A 12,764-nucleotide genomic window follows, 5' to 3' on the forward strand; every position below is an offset into this window, starting at 1 on the left:
TCAGTGTTACCTGCACTGATGCACAGTAGATTTTCCATTCAGGCTGGCAGGGCTGTATTGGTACCTCCAGACTGCTGTCTGCTTCACTAGTCATAAAGGGGCCATGTGCTATTGTTATGTTATCAGTGATTGAAAACAATTAACATGAATGGCTCGTCTGCTGCTCTCATAATGACATTTGTTAGGAAAATAAACATTGCACTATAAATCCTATTCACTGTTATTCCAATCTGATACTACCAGGAATACAAAAAATGATTAAATGAGCATAAAAAGCTCAGGTGAAACTGCAGTCCTATACAACAGCTACCAACAATAAATAAATGCCCCAAATGAAGCTGCCTATAAACATGTAAAAGTGTCCGCAGAACAATCACTCGGCTGGACATCACGGCACCATGACAAAGATTGGGTCATGTTTAGACAAATATTCCAAAGAGAGTCCAGTCTATAGTAATCAATAAAAGGCCCTTAGTTTGCATTGACTGAATTGTAATTGTTGTTACTTTCAACCATTTCAAGACCGGGGCATTTTCCCTGGTTCAGGACAAGAAACATTTTCGTCTTTTTTCATACATGCTGTTTTGAGGTCTACAACATTTTTTTCCCTTTGGGTTATGCAAATCATTTTTGCGTTTGTTTTTTCACTTTATTTTTGTGTCTTATTTATTTGGGGGGGTTTTACACACTGGATCTCCCATAAATTCATAATAAAATTATGGGGGGCATTTTACTTTTTCCTTTGCTGATTTTCCCTGTAAGTCAGTCTGATACATTAGCCCCCCCCCCTCCCCCCATAAATTTACAGGCCTTAGGCACACGGTCATGCAATTTTTCATGGATCTAACGTCTGTGAAATACCGCCGAGTCTGTCCGTGCAAGTCCATGGACTGCACTTATTTGCCTGGCAAGTGAACAATGACCGAGCGACAGCCTAATGTCCATGAAAAACAGATGTGTGTGTGCATGTGTAAAAGTGCACGGATGGCCCTTATTGTGAGAGAGCCATCGCATAGCCATTATGGAACCCATAATTTTGTATGGACCAATTCAAGGACCACAATCTATGTCTGTTTTCAGAGGCAAAGATTAACGTTAACATACAAAGCCATCCACAACCTGTCCCCTCCATATATCTCTAGCCTAATCTCCCGCTACCTACCCACACGTAACCTCAGATCCTCCAATGACCTCCTACGCCACTCTGCTCTCCGCTCCTCACACAACCACCTCCAAGATTTCTCTCGTGCATCCCCCATACTCTGGAACTCCTTACCAAGACACGTAAGACTGACCCCCACAATCACAGGCTTCAAGAAGGCCCTGAAGACTCACCTATTCAGGAAGGCCTACAACCTCCAATAACACTATCACCTCACTGCCACTGTGAATAAGCCCTAAACCCACATGTAGAGAAGCATTTGGGCTCCTTCAGGCTCCAGGACCCAGTAGCGATTGTTACCTATGCACCCATATAGCTACGCCCCTGGTCCCGGCAGTCTCGCTCCACCAGCAGTCTCACTTGTACGACACGTTCATGTCCATTTCTCATTAGGCCAATAATAGCAGCACTTGTATGGGCTCTGGAGAGGGTGAACAAAGATATAATGTAACATTTTTACCTAAAACTGAAAGAAAATAATTCCATGTCATATGCATTTGTCATAGTTCGCCTCTGGCAAAGTAACACATTGGTAAAAAAAATACTTAGATTATGTTAATTACTAGCAAGAAGACAAGGTGGAAATGTGGAAATGGTGATTATCATATATCCAATATCTAAGTCACAGAATAATCGCGACAATATATTCTTAGCCGTGAGTATATAGAAAACAAGACGTCTCGTAAAGTTCAGATGTATCTGATATAGAAAAGACATTTTGTGTAACACATCATTATATTAAGTGGTTGTGATGTGTATAAACATCTTATTCATTCCTCTCCTGAGATTATTAATGACCATTATATGTATAACCCCATATCACACCGCATCGCAATTGACTGAACATTACAATATGCAGGCCGCTTCCTTCATGAAGTGTGTGGTTTCTGTCTTCAGTATTCTAGCTGAAACTGAGAATTTTGACACTTAAAGGTACAATGCTAATATCCAGAGCTGATCAGACAAATGGGCCTGTATCTGTGGACCTCCACCCATGACAACAACTCAATGTGATGCTATTGTCCCCATAAATAACCCTAACCAAAATACTCAAAACCTCTAGTCCATATTCATTGTATAATCTGCACAGATATTTTTGGAAATAACTTTTTGGTTTCAAAGGTATTTATTAAAGGGGCTCTATCAGCAAAATTATGCTGTATTCAGGTATCGCTGTTGTTATTGTAACACAACCCCCCCCCCCCCCCGTTTTAAAATAAAACCATAAAAACATATATGCAAATTATACTTATCGTGCACAGTGGGTGGTCATGCATGGTCATCATCTTGTGGCACGCCTTCCTCCTCTTTCTTTCTTAGCCCTCCCGTTCTGGCTCTTCCCCGTCTTCATCGTCCTCTTCTTCCGGTGGGATTGGTTCAAATCCGGCGCCGGAGCACGCGCCGGATTTGAGCCAATGCCGCCAGAAGAAGAGGACGATGAAGCCGTGGAAGAGCAAGGACCAGAGGATGTTGCCGAAAGAAGAAGAAAGAAGAGGAAAGGCGTGCCAGAAGATGACTTACATTATATGATTTACATATATGTTTTTATAGTTTTATTTTAAAACGGGAGGGGGGTTTAAAATAACATTACTGGTGCCTGAATAGTCTTTTTAACCCCTTCCCGCCGATGGCATTTTTTGATTTTCGTTTTTCGTTTTTGACTCCCCTCCTTCTAAACCCCATAACTTTTTTATTTCTCCGCTCCCAGAGTCATATGAGGTCTTAATTTTTGCGGGACAATTTTTTCTTCATGATGCCACCATTAATTATTCTATATAATGTACTGGGAAGCAGGAAAAAAATTCAGAATGGGGTGGATTTGAAGAAAAAATGCATTTCTGCGACTTTCTTACGGGCTTTGGTTTTACGGCGTTCACTGTGCAGCCAAAATGACATGTCCCCTGTATTCTGTGTTTCGGTACGGTTCCAGGGATACCAAATTTATATGGTTTTATTTACATTTTGACCCCTAAAAAAAATTCGAAAACGGTGTTAAAAAATTTTTTTTCTAAAAGTCGCCATATTCCGATGGCCGTAACTTTTTTATACATAGGTGTACGGGGATGCATAGGGCGTCTTTTTTTGTGGGGCCGGGTGTACTTTTTAGTTCTACCATTTTCGGGAAATGTTATTGCTTTGATCACTTTTTATTCAAATTTTTAGCAGAATTAAAACAGTGAAAAAACGGCGGTTTGGCACTTTTGACTATTTTTCCTGCTACGGCGTTTACCGAACAGGAAAAATATTTGTATAGATTTGTAGAGCGGGCGATTTCGGACGCAGGGATACCTAACATGTATATGTTTCACAGTTTTTAACTACTTTTATATCTGTTCTAGGGAAAGGGGGGTGATTTGAACTTTTAATACTTTTTATATTTTTTTATATTTTTTTTTACTTTTTTTTTTATTTTTTTTTTGCATTTATTAGACCCCCTAGGGGTGTTGAACCCCAGGGGGTCTGATCACTAATGCAATGCATTACAATGCTAATGCATTGCAATGCATTGCAAAAAAGCATCATCTCTTTTGCAGGCTGTATACACCAGCCTGCAAAAGAGAGAATTTGCAGACTGGCTGGGAGCCCTTAACAAGGCTCCCGGCTGTCATGGCAACGGGGGGTCGGCCCTGGAGCATGCTCCAGGAGCCGGCGATCCCTGCCAAAATGGCGGCGCCCATGCGCCGCCGGGAAGATGGCGCCTCCGGCGCCTTTGACAGCAGCGCCGGAGGGGTTAATGCCTCCGATCGGTCCGGGGACCGATCGGAGGCATTAGAGCCGGTTGTCTACTGCTTAAAGCAGTAGACACCCGGCAGCTATGACGGCCGCCCGGCTCCCGGGCGGTCGCCATAGTTACCGACCCGACACGCGCCGTACTATTACGGCGCATGTCGGGAAGGGGTTAAAGGCTGTTCAGTCATATGTGGGGCTCATACAACATAATTTTGCTGATAGAGCCCCTTTAAATGACAAAAGTAAAGAACAGGCGTAACAGTGTAAGGGTCCGTTCACACCAGTGTTTGGGGGACACCATCCCCCATTCTGTTTGAATGCGAACAGGACTTTTCTCTCCGCCGATTTCCGTATTAAATTGGTAGAAAACAGGCCAAAACCAAGCGAAACCCATTATAGTCTATAGGTCTGCCGATTTCTGCATGTAACTGAGAGAAGAATGAATACCAACACAGAGTGGTGTGATTTCTTTACCGCCTGGCACTCAGCCTAATTCGTTAGGACGACGACAGTTACCCAGAATTATTGGTCAATTAATAAACACAACAATGACCTTATCATAACCACTATATAAGCGGATAGGGTTTCCGTTTTCTGGAACGTAAATCCTAACACTAGAGTGAACCTTGCAGAAAAAGTTATGCTAGCCTTACCAAAAACTCTTACAAATAAAGCATATTGACCTTAAATTGAAAACATCTAAAACCTAAAAATTAAAGGAATAACTACGTCAATAAAAATGTTTGCATTGAACAAACTCGAAGAAGAATTATGATAGCACTGTCTCCTATAGCGTGGTGATCAACCTTATTTGGGGTTTAGAGTTACAATCTGCACAGTTAGGGGCTACAATTGAAGGTAGTATGCCAGAATTGGGATCAGGGGTGCAGTCACACCCAGGAGCCTTAGGGGGCCCATAAGCACTTGCATCAGTATTGAGATTGCAGCTTCCATCTGGCCCATAAACCAAGGAAACCCACAGATTACTCTAACCACACTAAGGTGGATTAAACTCCTTAACACCTGTAACCATCACTATCAAGAATTCGCTGTAGGGATGAGGTAGGGGGCCCAGAAAGATTGCAGCGGGGCTCACAAGACTTTGTGTACACCGCTGCTTGGTATATTTGCTCTTTTAATCCAGGGGGACCATATCTTATCCCAGTGTGTCCAGGAATCAGTTATGGCGGAGTTAAACTTTTAGAACAGCATTATAAGGATTGGTGTCCTCTGCTTGGAAGCTAGATGGATTTTAGCACATATGAAAATATGTGACAGACATGTTGTCTTTCACCCCTTTCGCTAACACCATGAATAGTAGTATAGTCCAAAGCCTATAAGGATTCCCCGTGTTTCATGCTGATCGACTATCCTTGGGATCCCTGGGGATCCAACCCCACTGTTCAACTGTTTATGGGTGCTGCAGAATTTGGGAATGTGTTACAACCTTTCTATTTTTTACACTGCTCCGTACAACTTAGTTACAACGTAACAGAGTATCCAAGTGAACACCCTGTACAGAGAATGCAGGTGTATTTAATGTGCAAAGGGGAATACATTGTTGCAAGCCAGCAGCCTCATACTACACCTGCCTTGGTACGCCATTATACACATTAGCCGATTAGATGGTCTCACTGATTGTATTTTTCTTTATTATTTTTTATGCTGATCTATATGCACTTCAGTAGCAGTCAGTGTAAATGATTCTAACAGTGATGTGATGGTAGTGAAACATTTACACATTTCTGGAAAAGTTGTGCAATTCAAGTGAACTGACCTTTAACGACCATTTACCCCAGTTCTAGTACTTGGTAGGTTTTCCAATTTTTTTGCTGCCATCTTATGAAGACATGTTCGGGCCTAGAAGCTAGGACATCAACAGAGGCTATAAATAGATTAAAAACTCAGTAGGACAATGGGAATCCACAAAACTCATTAGATTGTTGGTCAGTCCTGATGAAGTTGTCACCTTTGTCATGCATTTGAATGAGTTTTTTGGTCCTGTGGGGGGTCATTAGTATCAGATCAGTGGGGGTCCAACACCTGGCCCTGCAACATTCAGCATTTCCTGGCAGCCTCCAGGCGCTGGGACTATACACTGTAAAGTCTTCTTCACACAATTGTGCTTTTGAACTGCAATAGTGGATCAATGTACAGGAACATATATCTCTATGGGACCAAATACACAGCCCTAGTTTTTGTGGCCGCGTGTTCAGGCACGGTCATGTAAATAAGGCCTAGAGAACCAGAAGGCAAAGGTTCCATATACTGTGCAGTAGCCGTGGCAGACTACTTCAGATTTTATCCCGTTCACTTGAGCAAAGTAATATAATTGTATGCACCGGCCTGTAACAATAGACATATAATTACAGGATTATTCTATCCACAAGCTTTCAAGTTTCAAGATTCCTTGAAAAGTCCCCATCAGAATAAAGTGGAAGAAGTGAGTAATATATCGGTATGTGTTGGGGCCGTCCATGGCCTTTAACTTGTAACTGGTTCCAAGAATGAGATTCCCATTACACAAAGGGTTTCTGCATATTGTGCAGTGGGTACATTTATTATATCATTTTACTAATACTGAGTAATCCGTCAGCTCCTGCCTGTGTGTAGCAGTGCTTACTATCAGAGTTCGCAGATAGATTTCTATTTTCAGCCTAGAAACCAAACAAACAGCTATAAAATAATCTGAATTTATCACGTTAGTTAGTTTGTAAGTGAATTGAGATAATCTGCTTCCTCTCTGTTGGCATTGCTCTAATACGCATTATTGTTTGTCTCTACCTTTGTAGCTTTTTACATGATATCATTTCTAATCTTGCAAAGTCAACTAAACAAAGTGAAATTGAATGATCCTGAAAAACATGCGTGAATTATTGCTATAGCCTATACATATTGTTTAGAGGATTCATATTCAGTAATAGGGGACACGTTCCCATGTCACAGGGTTCTAATAGTAATATTCCATTGCACTCGGATATTACAATATAACAAAATTGTTAACATATCAAGTAATAAGAGTGAGGGCCCTGTTCACAAGAGCTTACAATCTAGCCTAATTCATTATGGAATGGACTATTATTCCTGGATCACTCCATTTCTATTTGTCCCAACGTTCGAGAGTGAGCAATTTGCGTTAAATTGCGCTATTTTGTGACGGCCTTTACATGGACCAAAGCAAACGGTAAGAGAGAAGAACGATTGTTACTGTGAATATTTGTCCCCCATACAATTCCATTGTGTCAGCCGCACATCCCCTGTTTATACCGGACAATGTGCTGCAGACAAACAATATCTGGTACCAATTATCGTAAATGTGGGTGATTATTGATCCGTGTAATGATGCCAAAGACCAACTAACAACCAGCGGTCGCTCAAGGGTGATCACATCTTTTGTGTGACACCAGTAGTATTTTTTTTATCTATTTATGACAGAGTAATGCTAGGTTCACACTAGCGTTCGGGTTTCCGTCCTTCGAGTCGGCATTAGGGACCCGAAAACCCTGCTCGAATGCCAGTATGAACTTACATAATAAAGTAGATGGAGTGAATTGCAACAAATTCATTAAAAGATGGACAATTATTAATAAATCATTAAAACGTGAAAAATGAAATCTAGGCCTAATAAGAGAATCGTCACGTTTGCTGATTTTAAGAAAAATATAGGTCACTGCTATGAAAGTCTGATGTATTGTCTTCTATACTACTTAGTTACACAATGGAAGATTATACAGATAGATACAGCAGCCAATATAGGATAATACGCCTAGTATAGCAGACTGTGAATTGCATGCGAGGGTCAAACTGAATATTTCTCCTGATTTAGTAGATTCTGGTCATGTACGGGCTGCATTAGAAGTGACCGATGTGAACAAGTCTCTACTAGCCTGCAGCTGGTCTCTCCTTCACCTTGAATGTTTATTTACCCAAGCAGGTAGTAACAGAAGAGTGACAATGGTGTACTTATATGTAAATGCAGAGTTGTAGACCATGTACTTAGTTTACTAGACCACCTGATAGGCTGCTAATGTCATGTAAAAGTAATTATCTGGGTGTAATTTATTGTGATCACATCATTACATAGATCTGTCTAGAAGATAGTATTAGATCCATATGGAGTCTACGCAATATTCTCATCCAAACATCTACTGTAGGATAAGGCGCATAGGCTTATCAATGTTTTCATGTTGCACCCCATTCTGCAACTTTTGCGTCGTCTTAATGGGGTCTTCCCAGTTGAGCAAGTTTTACCCTATACTTATGTCCCCAAACACAAAGACTCATACAAACTAGATGATCGGCCAGTCCCGCTGATATTGATGGGGTTGACCCACACTCATCTAATATATATGGCCTTGTTTAGGCCTCTATCAACAGTGGTCCATAGTCTGGAAAATGTTGGGCAATAGTGTTGAGCAAGTAGTATTCGATCGAATACCTCGCCGGCATAGGAATGCGTGTAATTGTCCGAACACCAAGGGGTTAAAAGCATTGAATAATCAAAGTATTTAGCCCCTTGGTGTTCGGCCGATTACACGCATTCCTATGCCGGCGAGGTATTCGATCGAATACTACTCGCTCATCACTATTGGGCAACTCAAAGTTCAGTTTACTACTTTGTCCAACTCTAATACTGAATACAATGTAGATTCTCCAAGACAGTTTTGTATGATAGATACGACATGGTCAGGGCTTAGGGCCTACGATCGTCATTGATGTCATGAACATAATAATTCTGACTCTTTCTACAAAGTTCTTCTCACTTGGGCACAACCGTAGCTGTAAACCCAAACCCACATATATAAGTGAACAGTTGCGTAATGTTCCTTTTGTGTACAGCCCTATGTAAAGACTAAATAAACTGTAGGCTATAGGTGCGCAGAGAATTTGAAGTGGACAAATCCATTTGGAAAACTTCACCCAAACCCCATAAGTTTTGCATGAGATTTGGATGGGGTTTTTCGTAATGGTCATGATTTTTTATAAGGTTTTTGAAGACGTTCTTCAGCCTCCCATTGACTTCTATTAAACCAGCGAATGGGTTCTGTGCTGACTACAATAATTGACATATCCCTTCCTTCCCTCCCTAACCTCATAAGGGCCCATTAAAGTGAACGAGATCTCTTGAGTTTTCCATTTGGATTTTGATGCCAAAACAATCCAAATCCTCATGTGAACACACTCGTAAGGGGACACGTAGACAATTTTTTTTCCCTCCAGAGACTTTCAATATTCTTTAATTCATTCACCACCCATCATTATTAAACCTATAAGATAATCTTTGGATAGACGACTTTAATTACCTGGGTTAAGACAGATTTCTTAATAGAATTTCTTTATCATTCTGAGAATAGATCAAGCTCTAATTCCTGTTTTTGACTTGTGATACATAATGAGATTACATTCTGAATAAACAAGATGGTCTACACAACAAGGGCACACAAGCAGCAAGGTCGTAAGCGCTGCCGATAACAAGATTGAAAGATGCTATCAGGATTACTTCTGGCAAACAATGGGCTACTCTTATATTGGTGTCTTCTGAAATGTTACGAATAAATCTAGACAAATAACACCTGGAGGAAAAAGCATTGTTATATATGAGTGAATTAACAACCAACCCCCACCCCATTGCCCGAGTTTCCCTGCTGTGGCCGTGGACCTCAGAGGAGGTGAGACTCTTCATAAAGTATAGGACCAATACTTATTGGTAGTCAATGAACTTGTTCCATTCTTTGCATTGTATTCTTTCTTAAAGGAAGCATCTACATTACAACTGTCTTTTAAGGTCTTGTATGTTAGTCTTGTTTGTTGGTATTCAAAAGAATTAAACCTTCCAGGACTGACATATGGCTGACTCCACACATAGAATAGCTGTTCGTTGAATGCGCATTACTAACAGTTGTTCGATCCAAGTTCCACATCCAGACCTTGGCCTAGCATGCATGTGTTCTCAATATAGAGAAGGGAATACTTTACTGCCGGAGTCCTGTTTCCTGAGAAGAAGACGATCGGGCATGTTAAATCCATCATCCTGAGCCTTCTTTCCACCCACATCTGCTACTGGAGATTTACCAGGCCCCCATATCTGTTAGTCAGTGGGTCCTACTGAAATTAGCATCAGTATACTAGAGGAAGTGTTGTAGTCAATTTTGCAGGAGTCTGCATTGGAATAAGTGGCACCAAATTTAACAAATGCCACACAATTTTTAAGGAATTTGGTGCATCAATAAGTCTAAGGCTGGATTCTCGCTACGAGACTCTGCCGCAGAATCCATTGCAAATTATTCTGTGCAAATGATCTCAAGACGTAGCAAGTAGAAGCAGAATTCTGGACAGCGAGGCTTGATAGATTGTGGTCTTAGCTAGCCCCAATGTCTGTGAACAAAAGTGGGTTTTCTGCACAACACAGCTGCATTAAATTCACTGTGTGTGAATGGGGACTAGTCACATGACCAATTTTTTGAAAGTCCATTTTTGATGCCAGTGTAGTCATCCAATGTATATGGGCATGTCATGGCTCTCCACTGATGGAAGATGTCATGGGAGAAAAGGGTTGGCCTTTTATTGTAAGGAGAGATAAACCACCACCTGAAGTGTCTGGCACCAGCTTTCTTACCTCTTTCCATACTTGGCTACCCAAGTACGCATGTTTATGGAGGAAGGGAGCGGGAGATATCGTTGACAGCAAACTCATGTGTATGGTCAGCTTTAGGCCTGATTCACATCTATGGTCGGGTTTCCGTTCAGGGAGTCTGCTTAGGGACACTGTAAACGAAAACGTGTCTGCATAAAAAAGCGGTGACCTAAGGAAACCTGCAGAACCCATAAACTATAATGGGTCCATGTGGTTTCTGGACAGTTTCCGCATGAAAAATGCGAAGAGAAAAGTGCTGCTTTTCATACGGATAGGCAAACAGAATGGCCCAAATGCAGATGTGAACTGGGCCTTATTGATAGATAGATAGATAGATAGATAGATAGATAGATAGACAGGAGATAGATCGATAGATAGATAGATAGATAGATAGATAGATAGGAGATAGATAGATAGATAGATAGATAGATAGATAGATAGGAGATAGATAGATAGAGTCCAAAGTAGCACAGGTAATCATACAACCTGGGTATAAATCCTAGGAAGGCGGCCTCTTCAGATAGATAGATACTGTAGATAGATAGATAGACAGACAGACAGACAGACAGACAGACAGACAGACAGACAGACAGACAGATAGATCTGTGTTTGCATACTTGTATACATCCATGTGTTTACTATACAGCGAAACTCAGGTACAGTCCTTGCATATGTAGATTACTCATTGTCACCAGACTGGTTAGTCTAGTTTGGCTCATCTTGATGTGAGTGAGGAATTACAAGAAACACATGTTCAATAAATAGTAATGCAAATGAAGACCCTTTTTGGGACTGTAGTTGAAAACACCATTGTTCCTCTTATCTATAATAGAAGGGCTAGATTGGGATTTTCCAATATCTTTGAAAATCTCTTTGATACATGGCTTTTCAGAACTTCAGAAACGCCGGTTACCACCCTGAATGCCCCAATTCTCACCTGTCGGACATACTGGACCCTACAATCGAGGCATTTATGGACCATCATAAAGTGGCTACACCCTTAAGATAGTTCCACCATCTCCCTTATGGCTGTGGGTACAGCCTGACCATCAGATAGAAGGGCCCATGAATAGGGTGTTAGGGGTGGTAACTGCTAGGGACCCCACTGAAATTTGACTAAGCTGATAAAATATATATCGGTGTCCATCTTTAATATTGATATTTGTAGTTTTAAGGCCTTACACAATAGGGAAAAAGTTTTTTAAAAAACATGGAATTAAGGAAGTGGTGAGTGTTTATAGCTGAGGTGAAGGAGACGAGCACAAGATACAGATTAACCAATACTATTGTGGATCAGATGGTGACAAGCAGTGAGACACGAGATAAGAGGCAATGTAAGCAGCTAAGGCAAATATGGGGGGACGTAACATGTGTCCCAACCTGGATCTAATTCCTGGAGGAGGCGGTAACATCTATAAATGGGCAAATAGAAAAGTAAAATAAAAATACCACAAAATTATCAAAATTGATTCTAGGCTGTGAGAAAATCTGGACTTTTTTGGAACGTGTTCACTGAAACGCGTGCTCAGAACCATATATAAGGAAAGTAGTTGGCCATGAGGAAATCTTGTAGTCAGCCAGAAACTGTACAAAGCACTGAAGCCTGAGACGGCAGACATGTTTTATATAGAGAAAATGATGGCGGATTGTAAGAAGCCCCTATTTACGTTGCATGTGTTACAGGTTTGGCACACAAATGTATGGTATAAACTACACAATTAATACATGACCCCTACTCGCCATTGACACGAGCGTTTGCTTCCGTCCTTGGGGTCTGCTTGGGGATACTAGAAATCAGTGGAGTGAAAAGTCCTCCTCGTAGGGCTTTTCTCTCCACCGATTTTAGGTGAAATTTGGGACAGAGTTCCCAAACCGTAGTGTGAACCGGGCGCTACTTGAGCATTGCTTATAGTTTATGTCTGTGCAGTAAATTATCCCAATTGTATCAGGAGTAAAAATAAGACTAGAGAGATAGGCTGGAGAAGGAGATGGTAGATAGGCGGAACAAATGTTGTAGATAGGTGTATAGACGGAACAGAAAGTCTATAGAAATAGGACAGATAAATATATATTATATAAAGACGGATAGATGGATAGATGGATAAATAGATTATTGTCTCTATATTCATCTTCCTGAAGTCTCTATCTATCTATCTATCTATCTATCTTTCTACATGTGATAGATAGATAGATGATAGATAGATGATCGATAGATAGAGATAGCCATCAGATCTGATT

Source organism: Leptodactylus fuscus, chromosome 4 (assembly GCF_031893055.1).
Source record: "Leptodactylus fuscus isolate aLepFus1 chromosome 4, aLepFus1.hap2, whole genome shotgun sequence".
NCBI lineage: Eukaryota > Metazoa > Chordata > Amphibia > Anura > Leptodactylidae > Leptodactylus > Leptodactylus fuscus.